The sequence below is a fragment of the Octopus sinensis genome, linkage group LG3 (assembly GCF_006345805.1).
Source record: "Octopus sinensis linkage group LG3, ASM634580v1, whole genome shotgun sequence".
NCBI classification, from domain to species: Eukaryota; Metazoa; Mollusca; class Cephalopoda; order Octopoda; family Octopodidae; genus Octopus; species Octopus sinensis.
In genome coordinates, this window is record NC_042999.1 from 4,810,095 (window position 1) to 4,829,979 (window position 19,885).

The 19,885-nt window shown below is 38.1% G+C and overlaps 1 protein-coding gene across 5 annotated transcripts in view; it reads right to left on the reverse strand.

Annotated features, from left to right (window-relative positions):
* The window catches only part of LOC115209279 (sodium-dependent glucose transporter 1A), a 57,494-nt gene that overhangs the window by 13,292 nt on the left and 24,317 nt on the right, over positions 1-19,885 (reverse strand). For 2 of the 5 annotated variants that reach the window (XM_029777592.2, XM_029777590.2), the window contains one exon: positions 1,773-1,876. The exons of the other annotated variants lie outside the window; for them this stretch is intronic. The gene's annotated coding sequence lies outside the window, so the exon portion shown is untranslated. The remainder of the gene's footprint in view (positions 1-1,772; positions 1,877-19,885) is intronic. 5 annotated transcript variants of the gene reach the window in all.

The window sequence follows — 19,885 nt, forward strand, 5'->3', positions numbered from 1 at the left end:
GAGTCAATGACTATGGATGAACACCTAACCAAATAATAACACTCTCTGGGCTTTGCACTTTCATCCTCCACTCCACCTTTTTGTTTTTTGTTTCTTTAATATACTCTTTACTCTTTTTTTACTCTTTTTACTTGTTTCAGTCATTTGACTGCGGCCATGCTGGAGCACCGCCTTTAGTCGAGCAAATCGACCCCAGGACTCATTCTTTGTAAGCCCAGTACTTATTCTATCGGTCTCTTTTTGCCAAACTGCTAAGTGACGGGGACGTAAACACACCAGCATCGGTTGTCAAGCAATGCTAGGGGGACAAACACAGACACACAAACATATACACACACATACATATATATATACATATATACGACAGGTTTCTTTCAGTTTTCGTCTACCAAATCCACTCACAAGGCATTGGTCGGCCCGGGGCTATAGTAGAAGACACTTGCCCAAGATGCCACGCAGTGGGACTGAACTCGGAACCATGTGGTTGGTTAGCAAGCTACTTACCACACAGCCACTCCTGCGCCTATACTTAATCTTTTTTCCTAAACCTGTTGCTGTATCTTTCAAAACTCAGTTATTTTTAATATCCTCTAATGGTTCCTTCTTTTTCTTTTTTGTCTCAGGCTTTGTGGCTGTACAGTGAAGACGTTGGCATCCCAACCACATAGTTTCAGCCTCAGTCCATCTGCATGGTACCTTGAGCAAGTATCTTCTTTTGCTATAGGCTGAGGTTTAAGTAAAGCTTTGTGACTGCCCCCATTACACTCTCAGAGTGGTTGGCATTAGGGAAGGCATCCAGCCATAGAAAACCATACCAAATGAGGCTGGAGTCTGGCACAGCCTTCCAGCATGCCAGCCCTGGTCAAACCATCCAACCCATGCCAGCATGGACAACAGACATTAAATGATGATGATGATGATGATGATAAGGAGGAGGAGGATATGTGTGTGTGAGGGTGCATGTATACATACACACATACACACAAACACACAAATACATACCTATATGCATACATATTAATTCAAGTATACGCATGTTCATATGTATGAGTATACATGCACATACACATAATGATGATGATGATGACGATGATGATGATGATGATGACGATGATGATGATGATATAGCATTAGCATATATATTCAACTGTATATAAATACCACAAAAAAATCTGGAAATAATCCGAGCTTGTCAATAAATATGAAGAAAACTGATTTTCTTCTCCTAAGCCGTCCATGGGGGTCATATGTACTATAAAGCAGTGAAATGTTCAAAGCTGCTAATTTGAACTTTTCAGTACCACCTGACCAACACCACTCAAGGATCTTGGTTTAAAAGGAATTTAAATGAAAGACTTCCCTTCAAAAATCAATCTTTTATCTTTTACCTCGACTGCGGCCCTGCTGGGGCACCAGCTTGAAGAATTTTAGTCAAACCAATCAACTCCAGTACTTATAATTTTTTTATAAAGCATGGTACTTATTCTATCTACTTATTCTAAGTTACCAATTGTCAAGCAGTGATAGGGGACAAACTGGTGTTGGTGTGTTTACATCCCTGTAACCTAGTGTTACAACAAAAGAGATTGATAGAATAAGTACAAGGGTTTATAAAAAATAAGTACTGCAGTCAATTTAGTCAACTAAAACCCTCTGAGGTGATGCCCCAGCATGGCCACAGTCTAATGACAGAAACAAGTGAAAGATAAGCAACAAAATCTAAAACTTAGTCTGGGGAACTAAATACACAGCAAAGAGAGAGACGTACTCACCTATTTATTGTATTTTCCAGAATATTTACACCATTTTAGAAAATGGACAAGGGTGGACTACAATAGTTTTAAATGTGTTGCCATCCAATTATAATGGAAATTAGCTGAAAGGATAACAATTGTGTTGAGATTGATAAGAACTTTAGAACACCAAGCTCTGTTTGTTGCAAATAAAATAATCTGAATGTGAAATTTGGATGAAAGAAGATAACCTTAATTAAAGGATGTCTTGCATTAATAAATGAAGGTGGGTGAGATCAAGAAACAGAAGTTAACCCTTTCATTACCAACCCGACTGAAACCACCTCTGGCTCTGTAGTACAAATGTCTTGTTTTCGTAAATTTTGAATTAAAATCTTCCACCAAACTTTAGTCACAATTTATGTTCCTAACACTAGCTGAATGATAACTAAGTTATTTTACTAAATTCTTTGTTATATTTAAAATTAATTGAAAGAAACAGAGCATCTCAACAGAAATATGGTAACAAAAGGGTTAATCAAGATTGCTTCTAGAATTATCTGTTTAATCCAGTCACGATGCATGTTTCCAGAAAATGTAGTGAGAAATGTTTGCACATTTGCATATTAGCCGTGTCTTATACAAAAGCCGTCATTAGATTTACCATACACACTTTCAGCTATATTTCTCAATGTCCACGATGTGTTTAGATATAAACTGTATGTATGAAAGTGTTCTGCAGTATTAAATTTAAATATTCTACAACCTCTTGCAGTGTTATTATTCTAAACTAGATTTCTTTCTTCTTCATAACTACTATATCCTGTTTTGCTCGCTTAAATAATTGACTCTCGTTGCTAAAAAGGTCATATGCTGTATATCTACCAAAGAGATACGAGGCCAATGAAGGAGCCATTAAGTGGTCGTTTAACATGCTAGAAATGTCAGTCAAAATTTCTGTCTCTCTTTTTCTCAAATCATACTCTACAACCTTTAAAAAAAAGAGAGAGAGGGAGAGACAGAGAGAGAGAGAGACAGAGAGAAAGAGAGAGAAGTATATCTTGAATAAAGCAGTTTGAAGTAAACTAAGGAATGTAGAGGTGGTCAAGGTTAGAATGTTTTTGTTCATTGGTCTGCTTGAAAAGAGCTTAACTGGAACAACAACAGCAACACCACTGCTGACAATGCCACCACCACCATCACCACCACCATCACCACCACCACCATCACCACCACCACCACCATCACCTCCAAAGATCATAACAACAATGATGCTTTCAGAAACGACTTTCCAAGATAACGATGGTTATTCACAAACAGATCTTCTACCTATTGGTGATTTACTTGCAGTTCAATACCCACAGCATCCTAGCTTTTATCACAAGCATCATTTTAACCCTTTCACATTCAGTTTAGTCTGTCAGAAGCAATGTTTATTTATTCCTGTTGTTTTGAACTATTCATACAATATTTCGTACCTTCAAGATTTCAATGATGAGATTGTTTAGTTTTAGCATGACATTGTAGAGTAAGGTCAGGGAGGTCAGATTTGGCCAGTCGGAGCATAAAACAAGTAGAATATTTTGGCCAGATATGGTCAGTTTAAATGCTAAAGGGTTTAAGAAAATTATCAAGGTTTCAACATCATTGTTTAACCCTTTCGTTATCATATTTATTTTAAGATGTTGTATGTTTCTTACAATTACTTTAAATATGACAAAGAATTTAGTGAAATAATTTAGTTATCATTCAACTAGAGTTAGGAACATAAATTGTAACTAAGGTTTAGTAGAAGATTTTAATTGATAACTTATGAAAACAAGACATTTGTACTCAGAACCAGAGCCGGTTTCAGCAGGGTTGGTATCAAAAGAGTTTAAAATATCATGGTGACCTTAACCCTTTTGTTACCATATTTCTGTTGAGATGCTCTGTGTTTCTTTCAATTACTTTAAATATAACAAAGAATTTAGCAAAGTAACTTAGTTATCATTCAACTAGAGTTAGGAACATAAATTGTGACTAAGGTTTAGTAGAAGATTTTAATTCAAAACTTATGAAAACAAGACATTTGTATTACAGAGCCAGAGGTGGTTTTAGCCGGGTTGGTATCAAAAGGGTTAACATCTGTTGTCCATGCCGGCATGGGTTGGACAGTTTGACTGAGGACTGGCAATCCAGGAGGCTGCACCAAGTCCCAATCTGATCTAACAAAGTTTCTACAGATGGATGTCCTTCCTAATGTTAACCACTCCAAGAGTGTAGTGAGTGCTTTTTACATGTCACTGGCATGGGGGATGGGGGCCAGTCAGGTGGTGCTGGCAATGACCATACTTGAATGGTGCTTTTTACGTGCCGCCAGTGTGAGGGCCAGTCAGGCAGCACAGGCATCGACTGCACTTGAATGGTGCTTTTTACATGCCACCGGCACAGGAGCCAGTCAGGCAACACTGGTATCAACCATGCTTGAATGGTGCTTTTTACGTGCCACCAGCATGGGAGCCAGCCAGGCAGCACAGGCATCGACTGCACTAGAATGGTGCTTTTTATGTATCACTGGTACCTAAAGGTTTACATTTAAGTATTTGTTTTGCAAGATTCTTGATGGGAAATTGTGTGTTGAAACAAATATCATTATATTTGGGGATGGTCATTTTGCCAATAAACAAACACCTGTTTATTTGATCTTCTCTTTAGCTTTATTATCATTATTAGCTTATCTGTCAGTTCTGTCATCACACATTCTGCAACCCCTTCAATGACTGTCTGTTCTATTCTACATCCCTTCTCTCTTCTCTTGTCTTGTCTATTCCATCTTATCTATTTATCTATTCTGTGTTTGCAAGTTTCTCTGTGATCTCACTAGTACCATTACCATGACTAAAGGCACCCGGTACACCCTGTAAAGTAGTTGATATCAGGTAAGACATTCAGCTATAGAAACCATGCAAAAACAGACATTTCTCTGGCTCTTTGGATCCTGACAAACTCAACCCATGCCAGCATCAAAGACAGATGTTAAATGATGATGATGATGATGACGATGATTGGGATATTTTTCCCTGGTCATCATCACCACCCTAAACAAGGAAGAAAACATTAGTGTCACTGGCCCTTCTGAGTAATTTCCCTTAGTTCATTTTTGCTTAAATTGTACAAATTATTTGGGGCAAACATGTTTTCTACTCTTTTTTCCTAAAAGTTGGTTTTAATTGCTATTTAGTTAATTATGTAGTGAACCCTGGTGGTCAAGCAGGAAAGCAAAATGAAAAAGGGACTTAACAAGAGTACTATCCCTCGACCTAGAAAGTTCTCAAACAGGCGCAAGAGTGGCTGTGTGGTAAGTAGCTTGCTTACCAACCACATGGTTCCGGGTTCAGTCCCACTGCGTGGCAACTTGGGCAAGTGTCTTCTGCTATAGCCTCGGGCCGACCAATGCCTTGTGAGTGGATTTGGTAGACGGAAACTGAAAGAAGCCCGTCGTATATACGCATATATATATGTGTGTGTGTGTGTGTATGTTTGTGTATATGTTTGTGTGTCTGTGTTTGTCCCCCACAACATCGCTTGACAACTGATGCTGGTGTGTTTACGTCCTCGCAACTTAGCGGTTTGGCAAAAGAGATCGATAGAATAAGTACTAGGCTTACAAAGGATAAGACTTGGGGGTCGATTTGCTCAACTAAAGGTGGTGCTCCAGCATGGCCACAGTCAAATGACTGAAACAAGTAAAGGGTAATTCTAGAAACTTCCGGTTGATGTGGAAGTCAGGGACTTCTGGTTCATCCTTTATATAAAGGAACACATTTCTAAATTCAAGCCATTCATTGCCTGTTGATTCTTCAGCATGCACTGAGTTGGTCCGCTCACATACACACCCACACGTGTATATGTTTGCCTCATTTACTTGGAGACAAGTGGTGGCAAAAGAATATGTTCTTGTGATGTTACAAGCTTTCCGTCAAGAGCGGCTAACCGGCTTCCGTGCCAGTGGCACTTAAAAGGCACCATTCGAGCGTGATCGTTACCAGCGTCGCATTACTTGCACTCGAGTCCCGTGCTAGTAGGGTATTAAGAGCACCATCCGAGCATGATCGTTGCCAGAGCGGCTATCTGGCCACTGTGCCAGTGGAACATAAAAAACACCATTCGAGCATGATTGTTACCAGCATCGCCTTACTGGCACCCGTGCCAGTGGCATGTGTGAAAGATTACATTTGATGAAGATTTGTCCTCATCTTGTTTGTTGCTAACACAACGTTTCGGCTGATATACCCTCTAGCCTTCTTCAGGTGTCTTGGGGGAAATTTCGAACCTGGGTTCTCATTCCTAAGGCATTTTTCGTTGCTGATTTTATTATTATTATTATTCAGGTTACTGCTTGGAATCGAACTCAGAATCTTGGGGTTAGTAGCCCGTGCTCTTAACCACTACGCCATATGACCATGGGCATAGGATGTCAACATCACTATAATTATAACACATCTTCTAGAGGCAGTGATAATTTCAATAAACCATGAATTTATGTTGTATATTATTTGACATACCTGTATTTGTCTTTGTTGTTCAAATACATGCCATGTATCATATACATACATGTTATATATATGTAATAAAACGGTTGGTTATAGTAAGAAAAGAAATGAATGAATGGAGTATAAAAGCCAGATTTACAAAGAAATTAACAAATAAACTTCAAAAACAGGGTGTGACTTCCCATATTTTAGGAGACCACTGGCATGACATTAGTGAAGTTAAGTATATGGTAACGGTGTTTTCAGGAAGCTAATTCGTTTAACTTTCTTTTTCTATTTTCAGTTATCATTATGGTTTTGATAATTACGCGATGTGTGTTCCCTGTTTTAATGTCCGTCAACCTGTAAAATGCAGTTTTATTGTTGCACTCTCTACCGCAAACAATTTATAAAATGGTGGCAAGAGAGTTGTCATTGTTGTTGACGATAAATCGGTGAATAGGAAGAACAATCGAAAACAAGGAGAATGGCTGCTTCAGTTTGAATGAAAATGATTTATTTGAAGACACAGAACATTGTCAGTGTGTTGACAAAATTAATTACGTAGGAAGAAATTAATTTTCACTAAAGACATTGTTATTGGATTGTTATTTCTTCATGTCAAACAACAGATTAAATACATACATACATGAGTGTGTGTGTGAGGGGGGTAAGAAGCTTGTTTCCCAACCACATGGTTCCGGGTTCAGTCCCACTGTGTGGTATCTTAGGCAAGTGTCTTCTACTATAGCCTTGGGCCAGTCAAAGCTTTTTGAGTAGATTTGGTCGACGGAAACTGAAAGAAGCCTGCTGCATATATATATATACACATACATACACACACACACACACACACGTGCATATATATATATATATATATATATATATATATATATAATATATATATATATATACACACACATGTACCTATAACGTGTATATATATATATATATATATACTTATATATATACATGTACCTATAGCAAGACACCTGTTTCTGCCTCTCTGTCTCTTTGTCACCCTCTAACGTTTCATCCTCTGACACAAGTTCCCTTCCTCAAATGCCTGTTCCCTTCTCATGAGTTACTTGGTCACCCCCTGTCAGTGCTGGTGCCACATAAAAAACATCCAGTCCACACTGTAAAGTGGTTGGCATTTGGAAGGGCATCCAGCTGTAAAAATCATACCAAAATTAACCTCGCCTGTGCTAGTGCCACATAAAAAGCACTGAGTTCACTCTGCAGAATGGTTAGTGTTAGGAAGAGCATCCAGCCATAAAAACCCTACCAAAACAGACACAGTAGCATAGGGTAGGTTTTCTAAATGGCCAGCTCCTGTGAACCGTCCTACCCATGCATGCATGGAAGATGGACGTTAAACGATGATGATGATATATCATCTGTCTTTATGTTCTGAGTTCAAATTCCGCTGATGTCAACTTTGCCTTTCATCCTTTCGAGATCGATAAATTATGTACCAGTTGCGTACTGGGGTTGATCTAATTGACTGACCCCCTCCCCAAAAATTTTGGGCCTTGTGCTTAGAGTAGAAAAGAATGTTTGCAACTAAAACCATAAGGAAGGGGAAATCAGGAATTTGGCTTAAATGCATGAAATAGAGTGAACAGTGCTAAAGAGGCCGAAAGACCAGGTGGTGGTGGTGGTGGTGGTAAACTGGTCAGCAGTAATAGAATTCCTTTCTTCCTTTTAACATTCTCTTGTTCCAGTTATCTGGAAACTGTGGTCATGCTTCAAGGTTTTAAGCCATAATAGCAAATCTGCTAAATACTTCTTCAATCCAGTATTTACTTAATCAATCTCTATTGAAAAATGGCTCAGTTACCTTTTTAATAAAATACCACTAACTTTAACACTAGTAAAATATGAACATAGACACATATATACCCTTAAGATATATATGTGTGTGTGTGTGTATAGATAGATAGATATAGATATAGATGTTTTGGTCTTTCGACTGTGGCCATGCTGGAGCACTGCCTTTTAGTCAAAGAAATCGATCCCTTTGTAAATCTGGAACTTATTCTATTGGTCTCTTCTGCCGAACTTCTAAGCTACGGGGACAAAAACACACCAACATTGGTTGTCAAGCGATGATAGAGGGACACAGACACAAAGACACACATACACACACACAAACACACACACACACACATACACACACACACACACACACACACACACACACACAAACACACACACACACACACACACACACACACACACACACACACACAGAGGAAAGTGAAATCAAATCAAAATCGTTGACGTGGCCGATAACAGTACCGCCTGATTGGCACTTGTGCCAGTGGAATGTTAAAAGTACATCCAAATGTGGGGTGTAACCAGCCCACTTATGAGTACCCCTAATTCATTGGACAATAAACTTTGCTTGCAAAGACCTTTTGAGGCAAGTGAAATCAAAATCAAAATCACTGACATGGACGATGACACTACCACCTGATTGGTAGTCATGCCAGTGGAACACTAAAAGCACATCAGAGCGTGATCATTGCCAGGATCACAAATTGGCTCCGATGCTGGTGGCATGTACAAAGCACCATTCGAGTGTGATTGTTGCCAACGTCACCTAACCAGCACATGTGCCAGTGGCACGTGAAGAACAGCATTCGAGCATGGTCGTTGCCAGTGCCAGCAGACTGGCTCCCATGCAGGTAGCACATAAAAAACACCTTTTGAGCATGGTTGTTGCCAGAACTGCCTGACTGGCCCTCATGCCAGTGGCATATAAAAGCACCCACTACATTCTCTGAGTGGTTGGTGTTAGGAAGGGCATCCAGCTGTAGAAACTTTGCCAGATCAGATTGAGCCTGGTGCAGCATTCTGGCTCGCCAGACTTCAGTCAAACCGTCCAACCCATGCCAGCAAGGAAAGCAGATGTTAAACGACAATGATGATGATGATATACAACAGGCTTCTTTCAGTTTCCGTCTACCAAATCCACTCACAAAGCTTTGGTCAGCCCAAGGCTATAGTAGAAGACACTTGCCTAAGGTGCCATGTAGTGGGACTGAACCCAATATTTATACATAAACAAATTGACTGAAAAATGATGAACAAACCTTAACCAGAACTGAACCCACATATCAACACTTGCATGCTACACGTGCATCTGATTGGGTCAAACGCTCACCCATCAATTTGTTTATTAATGCCGCATTAATTCAGGGAATATATATATATAGAATCGTGCGTGTGTTAATGTGAAATAATCTGAAAATTTACCCAAGAAAGTTGTATATCAGGAAGTCAAATGTCAGTAAAACCTTGCTCAAGTAATTTTTATATTTAAGTTTGTCTTATTTTGTATTTTTCTTATTTTGTAGCCTACAGTACACTTGCCATATGTCTGTATAATATACACGTGGTACTCCTGCACGAGGTTACCTAGGAGTAGAAAACAAAATGGCTCCAAAAAGTTTTTAACCATTGTTGGACTTTGGTATCAGTGGTGATTGAGACCCCACTTGCCTAGATTTCTACACGCACCAGAAATAGGGAGAGCAGGGAGAAGGAAGGAGAGAGAATGGATTGCTTGGTAATGATTCTCAAGGATGAATTCCCATTCTCCCCCACCCCATACTTTTTCTGTTGTTTTATTCTTAATTGGTTTCCCTGAACTCTTTCGTCATCTTAACCCATTAGCATTGAGATTATTCTTTCAAATCTAATGCTTATTTATATTCTCATTGTTTTTAATTAAACATGTATTTATAGCTTTGAGATTTCAATCATGTGGTTACTCTCTCTTTTAATTGTTTCAGTCATGTGACTGTGACCATGCTGGAGCACCGCCTTTAGTTGAGCAAATCAAACCCAGGACTTATTCTTTGTAAAACCTAGTACTTATTCTATCGGTCTCTTTTGCCGAACTGCTAAGTTATGGGGACATAAACACACCAGCATCAGTTGTCAAGGGGGTACAAACACAGACACACAAACATATATCATCATCCTCATCGTTTAGTGTCCGCTTTCCATGCTAGCATGGGTTGGACAGTTCAACTGATACAACAGGCTTCTTTCAGTTTCTGTCTACCAAATCCACTCACAAGGATTTGGTCGGCCCGAGGCTATAGTAGAAGACACTTGCCCAAGATGCCACACAGTGGGACTGAACCCGGAACCATGTTGTTGGTAAGCATGCTACTTACTTCACAGCCACTCCTCCACCTATGTATATTTGTATACATAGATTGTATATTTTTAGAATGACATTGTGGCCACTTTAAATGCTAAAGGCTTCAGAATGTTTGCCTGACAAAGCATTTTGAAAGTTTTGGTCTCAAATTTGCTGAGCTTTATGTAAACTTTGACAGGAGTACATTGCTAATATTTGTCAGTTAGTGTGAAATTAAAGACGTTTTTCGTTTTGGGATTTGGTTTGCAAGGTTCTTTATATGAGTTCGTGTGTTGAGAGTCAAAACTATTGAAAAGGTTGCAAGACGCAACGAAAATTTTAGGAGAATAAAAAATAAGAAAAAAGTCAAAATTTTACCGGTGAGTGTGTTACAATATAAGGCACAAAAAGAAAATGACTCTCCCCAGAAACAACAGAATAAAGACGTTTTGACATGTTAGAAAAACATATTTCATGTCCTGAGTATTTTTTCAATCATTAATTTTGCTGTGCAAAATCATTAATTTTGGTGTGCAATCTTGTTGCATCACATTATGATCTCCTAAAGACAGAGAAAACAATTTATACAAAGTTTGTCATGGACCAAATACAAGAAACTGCAGATGGTTTTGTTGAAATTGTTTACAAGAACAATCTTCATGGCATACTGCCAATCTTCAACAATACTGCTGGTATCTTGGCAACCATTCTGCTGCTATATTGCACATTCTGCAGAACTCTCCTTCAACAGCCTCAGGTAAATGAAAATATATCTGAGGAAACAACAGGTCAAACTCAACTAAACAGTATGGCATCACTAAATCTTCAGTGAAAGTATGCCGACATGTCTGTTGATAAGAATAATGTTAAAAGAAGAAAACAGTATTTAAGTGGCATGTTTTATGGTTTCTGCTAAATTGAGTACCATTAATTAGGAATTAGAATTTTGTGCTTTTATCAATAGTAAATTTGGTGGAGTAAATCACGCCTGTATAAGTCTATGTGTGTATGTATGTATCAGTGTGTGCACGTGTGTGTGTGTATTGCAATATCAACTAGGCTATTAAATATCGTTATTCACAAAGCGCTTTGCATTGTTTTAGCTTTTGAATGGTGCCACCTTGCTATTTTGGTAGACAGGCCAACTTTCCACCTAAGTGGAATGTCAGTCTGTTGCAGGGTTACCTGTTTGGCAGTTCAGCAAAAGAGACCAATATAATAAGTACTGGGGTTGATTTGTTTGACTAAACCTTAGACGGTAGAGTGCCCCAGCATGACCACAGTCCAATGACCAAAACAAATAAAAGATAATAGCCAATACATATTCTTTATTTTCTCTCCTTGTTTCTTTCTGCATAAGAGCGTAAGCTCGAAATATTAAAGACTTTTCACTTCCCAAGCGTTATACTAATACATCTGTTTGTTATCTACACCACCTGTCTTCGTCTTGTTTTTTTGTGAATTCTTCCTATATGCGTTGTGTGTATATATATATACACACACACACCACACACACAGAGTAATCCCTCACCATATCACGGTCCACCTATCGCAGTTTATCATTTAAGCTTACGTTGATTCCTCCGTGGTATTTTGCCTTTAAAATAAATATATACAAATTATAAATATAAATATATATATATACAGTACAGTACTGTTTCTACTTGGCAGATTTTCATGTATTGTTGGTGTTTTGGAAAGTAACACCCGTGATAGTCGAGGGATTACTGTATACATAAGCATTTATATATATATATATACACAGTGTTGTAGGAGCACTGCATCCTTATATATTCATAAGCATTTATATATATATATATATAGATATATAGTTGTCGGAGCACTGCATCCTTCAAAACTTCCATGCTTCCTGAGATTCGCCAACACTACATCTGATTTTCTCCCCTCCATACACACGCAAGCATGTATCTGACTCATACACTGTTCACTTCCCAGACATTTGTAGATTACTGCATATGCTTTATACGCACTTTTGACAAGTTGTGGTGCACCTGAGCACTGTATACAGTAATTTCATTATTATTATTATTATTATTATTATTATTATCATATATATATATATATATATGTGTGTGTGTGTGTGTGTGTGTGGTGTGTGTGTGTATTATATCATCAGGCCGACCAAAGCCGTTAGTGGATTTCGTACTCGGAAACTGAAAGAAGATTGTCGTATATCTCTCTATATATATAAACGGCAGTTTGTCTGTCTGTGTGTCTGTCAGGTTGTACCCTCACGCTGACCACGGCTTTCAACCGATTCTGATGAAACTTGACACACACATAGCCCAATGTCATAATTCAAAACTAACGCAGCGAAAGTTTTCAAAAATTCCCCAAGTTCTGAAAAAAATCGATAAATTCGACATGGGGTCGAGAATCTAAGCTTTTCATATGCAACACATTTTCTGTTATAGTTTTCGCAACTTGCAATTGATTTTCACCAAACTCATGGTGAAGCTTAATGTTACCCTAAAAAACTTAATTCTGACATTAGTTTTCCATGCAATACCTTACCATGAGAAAATATCGATAAAATCATGCCATTTTGGGAAATCGCGTTCAAATTCAAGATGACATATTTTCGACAATATCTTTCACAAATTGGCAGGAATTTTTTTTTAAATTCGCAGCGAGCATCATGTCTGCTCCAAGGAGCTATATGGCCCTTTTTTATTCCAATAAGATACTTTATTACTGGAAAAAATCGGTTAATTAAATCATATGTGGCACACATAGCAAACTGATTTGTGTATTAAACACAAACCACAGACTGTCTAGGGGACGCCTTCCATACCTGGGCAACGCCGGGCTATGCTGCTAGTATGTGTATATTTGCGTTTGTATGTGTGTCTATACACCCATCATTGCTTGACAACCGATGTTGCTGTGTTTACATTCCCATAACTTAGCAGTTCGGTAAAAGACACTGATAGTATAAGGCTTACAAAGAATATATCCTGTGGTCGATTTGTTCGGCCAACGGCGCTGCTCCAGCATGGCCGCAGTCACATGAGTGAAACAAGTAAAACGATAAAAAGAAAAACTATGCTATTTTAATCCCGGGCAAGGCCGGATATCTCTGCTAGTATAAGGATATATATTTCAATACTTGTGTGAGTGAGAGTGTGTGTGTGTGTGTGTGTGTGTGTGTGTTTGCATGCGTGTGTGTTTGTATACGTGTGTGTGTGTTTGTATGCGTGTGTGTTTGTGTGTGTGTGTGCTTGTGTGTGTTTGTGTGCCTGTATGTTTGTGTGTGTGAGTGTGTGTTTGTGTGTGTGTATGTTTGTGTGTGTGTGTGTGTGTGTGAGTATGTGTGTTTGTGTGTGTGCTTGTATGCGTGTGTGTTTGTGTGTGTGTGTTTGTGTGTGTGCGGTAGTGTGTGTGTGTTTGTGTGCCTGTATGTTAGTGTGTGTGTGTTTGTGTGCCTGTATGTTAGTGTGTGTGAGTGTGTGTTTGTGTGTGTATGTGTGTGTGTGTGTATGTTTGTGTGTGTGTATGCATGTGTGTGTGTATGCATGTGTGTGTGTGTTGTGGGATGACAGGTGCCGTTATATATCGACTATTTCGCACACACTACATGTGTGTGTGTGTAATATTTAATATCACTAAAATAGGAATGTATTGAACCAGTGACTGGCAAAGCTAAAACCGATAACACTATTGTTCACAAAATGCATGATATGAAATAAATAACTAAATAACCATCCTATAAACCTTCCTGGTTGTGAATAATATCTCGAGTGAATTAATGAAAGCTAGGTCAAGTATGCCAACACTGCCAGAAGTTAGACGGCAGAAGTTATCTGATTACAATTGGATACATAAATATTTTATGAACTGGCGAGAACACGCCGCCGTGTTTGAAGAAAAACAATCTTTGTAATAATATTTATGAACATGATGGACAATTCCATCGACAAACGTTTAGCAGATGTATTTTGTGGGAATATTGCTGTTTTTTGTTGTAGTTGTTGTTGTTGGCGTCAGTCTTTTATTAGTAACTAGCAGTATCGCCCTGGAAATAACTATATAAGCATTTTTAGAGAGTTATAGCCAAAAAATAGCAAAAAAAATGCATTAAAAATGGAAAAAAAAAATGATGGTAAATTTTTTTTTTAAATCGTTGACTCATCGTAGACATTTTTAGAGAGTTACTTCCCTTATATAATAGCAAAAAAAATGCATTAAAATGGAAAAAAAATGATGGTAAATTATTTTTAAAATCGTAGACTCATCGTAGACGCGCGCTAATACCCAGAAGGGCTCGATATGAATCACGACTATAAGATACCCGAATTTGGTTAAACTGCACCGCAAAATGTGGGAGTATTTAGGAATCTAAATCGTAGGTGACAGACACACAACCTTACTTTTATATATAAAGATACATCAAAACGGTAGAGGTGTAGGGGCCGAAACCCTGGACGTGGTTCCTCCTGATGATGTCTTGAGCTAACTGGATCCTATAAAGGAGCTGTTGTGGTATTCCTGTGAGAATACTGCTTGGATCTTTTCGGTTTGAACGGCAGATTTTTAAAATAATTTCCACGTAACTAAACACTTTTAAACTTTGTATACTGGTAGAATCATCTTTTTCTCTTGGCTTTCTTGAGAAAATTCTATAGTTTGTTCTTTTTTTTCTTCAATTTCTGCAATAGATCGATACTAGGGTCATAATTATAGGTGACAATTTCATATGACACCGCTAGAAAAACTGCCGTTCAAACCGAAAAGATCCTATTACTCTTTTACTTGTTTCAATCATTTTACTGTGGCCAAGCTGGAGCACCGCCTTTAGTTGAGCAAATCGACCCCAGGACTTATTCTTTGTAAGCCTAGTACTTATTCTATCGGTCTCTTTTTGCCGTAACCGCTAAGTGACGGGATGTAAACACACCAGCATCGGTTGTCAAGCAATGCTAGGGAGACAAACACATACATACATATATATATATATATATATATACGACAGGCTTCTTTCAGTTTCCGTCTACCAAATCCACTCACAAGGCTTTGGTCGGCCCGGGGCTATAGCAGAAGACACTTGCCCAAGATGCCACGCAGTGGGACTGAACCCGGAACCATGTGGTTGGTTAGCAAGCTACTTACCACACAGCCACTCCTGCGCCTATATGTTAATTATTGATTTCGAATTTTGGACACACAGCCAGCAATTTAAGGGGAAAGTCATAAGTCGATTACATCGATCCCATTATTCAACTGGTACTTAATTTATAGACCTCAAAAGGAAGAGTCGAGACATCAGTGGCATTTGAACTCAGAACGTAAAGACGGACGAAATGCCGCCAAGCATATCGCCCGCCATGCTAACGAACCTATCAGCTTACTGCCTTAAGGTGTGTTACTAATAAAAGATTGATGCCAACAACAAAAATAACAGCAATATAGGCGCAGGAGTGGCTGTGTGGTAAGTAGCTTGCTACCAACCACATGGTTCCAGGTTCAGTCCCACTGCGTGGCACCTTGGGCAAGTGTCTTCTGCTGTAGCTTCGGGCCGACCAAAGCCTTGTGAGTGGATTTGGTAGACGGAAACTGAAAGAAGCCTGTCGTATATATATATATATATATATATATATATATATGTATGTATGTGTTTGTCTCCCTAGCATTGCTTGACAACCGATGCTGGTGTGTTTACATCCCGTCACTTAGCGGTTACGGCAAAAAGAGACCGATAGAATAAGTACTAGGCTTACAAAGAATAAGTCCTGGGGTCGATTTGCTCGACTAAAGGTGGTGCTCCAGCTTGGCCACAGTAAAATGATTGAAACAAGTAAAAGAGTAAAGAGTATATCTTCGTTTTGAATAAAAAGAGAATGAATAAAAGAAAAGGAGTAAAGAGTAGGTGTGAACGGCCGAGGAAAGAAATGAAACGGAGAGAAAGAGCGAAAAAGGGAAGGTTGGAAAGAAAGAAAAAAAGGAATGAAGGGAAAATAGAAATTCATTTCTACTCTAGGCACAAGGCCCAAAATTTTGGGGGAGGGAGCCAGTCGTTTAGATCGACCCCAGTATGCAAGTGACGGGGACGTAAACACACCAGCATCGGTTGTCAAGCAATGCTAGGGGGACAAACACAGACACACTAACACACATACATATATATATATACATATATACAACAGGCTTCTTTCAGTTTCCGTCTACCAAATCCACTCACAAGGCATTGGTCGGCCCGGGGCTATAGCAGAAGACACTTGCCCAAGATGCCATGCAGTGGGACTGAACCCGGAACCATGTGGTTGGTTAGCAAGCTACTTACCACACAGCCACTCCTGCGCCAATGTGGAAAAATATACATTAATTGATGATCATAATGATGTTGATTATTTGGGGTCTTCAAATTCTTTCATTAAATATAGACTTATACTGACCTGTCAATTTTATATCTGACTTATAGAAATTAATATATTTGAAATTTAATTAAGAAATTATCAATACAGAAAATAAAAGTAAAACTTGTACAATATTTAATTCTAAAAATGAAATTAACAAATAATCAATATGAATAATACAAATACAAAATCATAATTGGATGCCACATAGAAATATGGGCAAAACTATAGTCACGTACATTTTTGACAGTTCATCCAAAGATTTATTATTATTATATATATCATCATCATCATCTTTTAACGTCCGCTCTCCATGCTAGCATGGGTTGGACGATTTTGCCTGAGGACTGGCGAACCAGATGGCTGCACCAGGATCCAATCTTGATCTGACAGAATTTCTACAGCTGGATACCCTTCCTAATGCCAACCACTATGAGAGTGTAGTGGGTGCTTTTTACATGCCACCAGCACGGGGGCCAGTCAGGCGGTACTGGCAACGACCTCTCTCGAATCCTTTTACACATGCCACCAGCACAGGTGCCAGAAAGGTGACTTTGGTAACGATCACACTCGAATGGTGCCCTTTTACATGCCACTGGCACGGAAGCCAGTTGGCTGCTCTGGCAACAATCACGCTCGGATGGTGCTCTTAGCACCCTACTAGCACGGGCACAAGTGCCAGTAAAGTGACGCTGGTAACGATATATATATATATATATATATATATATTAAAGATTTATTATTATATGTGAACTCATTTAAATGGTTGGGAAGTTAATGTAAACTGAAAGCTTTTTGAAATTCATCCATGTGTATTCAACATTGTTTAGATATATTCTGTGAAAGAATTTTCCAAAACTGTCACAGAGGCATTTACAGTACTATAGGCTCTGGGTTATCTTACAGTACTAGAGGCTTTGAGTAAACCAATGCACTGGCCCTTGAGTACAGATTTATTGACAGCAAGCCATAGCATACATTGAGCACCTAGACTCATGAGGCTCCTGGGAAACTGCTTGTGTGATTATGCCTTAACACAGCACTTCCCACAGGGTACTAGTATTATAAACTATTTAACCAGCAAAATTTAAAGGTAAACTATAGCTGCATAAAGAATAAGGAAGCATCACCAAGGACTATAAACATCCCACACTATTTAATAAGCCCATGAATCAGGAAATTAATTGTATTTTATCAATGAAACTCTGTTAACTGAAATAACAAGAAAAATAATGGAAATTATCAAAATTGAAAGTTATGTCATTTAAGTAAAATGTCAAATCTTTAGTTTGCCAAGCTAGAGACACACACCAGCCCTCTAAACCATTTATTATAATGTGCAAGGGTAGTTTCAAGACTGAAAAGTTTAACCATATGCTCACCTTTAAACATGTAGGCAAAAGAAATACTACAGTTTTATCAGGCTATATATGTAATTTGAAAGATTTATACTGAAATTCAGCAATAGGTACACCTCCTTGTGATTATTGTAGCATTGATAATGAAGAAAAGTTATCCATCCTCAAAAGAAAAATAAGCACACAAATATCCAACTTGAATAGAAAGGCTGAGTTAATCTTTAAATGTTGACACTAAAACAAATATTGCTTTACCTGATCTTCAGTAAGGTATTAAGCCATTAAGCCAGACTGAAAATATATAAATGAGCAACTGGAAATCTGTAAAGTACCTCTTTTAGGGAAGACAAGAGAGAAGTTAACAAAATGATGCACCACTAATGCTGAAAAAGACTGAGGGATGTGATACCTACTTCACCAGCCATATGTGATGAATGCCTGGAGACAGATATATGAAGGTGAGTAACAGAAAGCTGTTAAATATTCATTGTAAGACAATGAACTTTTTTACTTCATCTTTACATTGCAAAACACTGTAACTCTGTATGTGTGTGCACGCATGGCCAAATGGTTACAAAGTTCACTTTAGAATCGCAAGATTCCAAGTTCAATCTCAAAGCCTGATATTTTAAGCAAGTACTTCTGCCATAAACTTGGGTTGCTAACCCAAGAATCATGAACAAAATTGAAAAGATAGCAAGTGTGGGAAAGGCCGATGAATGAACCATACCGGTAATACAATGAGCTAAACTAACCACATATTGATTGTACCTGATGATTATGTTAAGAGCAGGAGCACCAGTAGAATACTCAACTACTTATGTGCTAATTCAAGGAGTAGATTAACTGAACAACTGGAATTACTCATCAACACAACTGGTGAAGATCCGTTGCTTATTTACTTATCTATCTATCTATCAATACACACATATACATACATATATAAATATATTTTATATTGTAAAACTGTTATGCTTTTTGGATGAATACCGGTAAGGGAAGGACATGTCCACCTCGTATGAGCAATTTTTTTTGTGTCTTCTTTTATCATCCTTCTATGTAATATATATATACAAAAGAGATAATGGTGTTAGGTAATGCTGAATAGACAGACCATAGTTAAGTTCCAGATTTGGTAATTTTGCGAATAAGGGGTTCAACGTTGGTTCTGTCAGCATGTGTATATAAGAATTTTTTGCATAATGAGATAAAAAACCAAGACTGTGTATATATTAGAACATTTATAGATCGAAGGTCTTACAGCTGTTTCCAGGATATTTATTAATTACATCCCTTCATCAGAGACGGTGTAAAGGGATGGTTAAGTCATAGTTAGTTTCGATGTGATACAAAATAGAGAGTGAGGTGGAAGAAAGAAAATAGATGCAAGATATGTATGGATATTGAAGCTGTAAATCAATTTTTTTTAGGCAGAATGGTATATATGTAATATTCTAATACCCTATGAGTAAAGTCCAAAAGTCCAACAGAGTTTTAAATGGGTCCTTCCTCTCACACCGTCTCTGATGAAGGGATATAATTAATAGATATCCAGGAAACAGCTGTAAGACCTATCTATAAATGTTCTAATATTCACACAGTCATGGGTTTTTATCTCATTACGCAAAAAATTCTTTTATATATATATATATACTGTATATATATCTTTTAAATTTGCTTTTGGTAATGTTAAGGGTATGCAAATGAACCTTCTATTTAATTATGCCGGCCACCGTCTAATGGTACT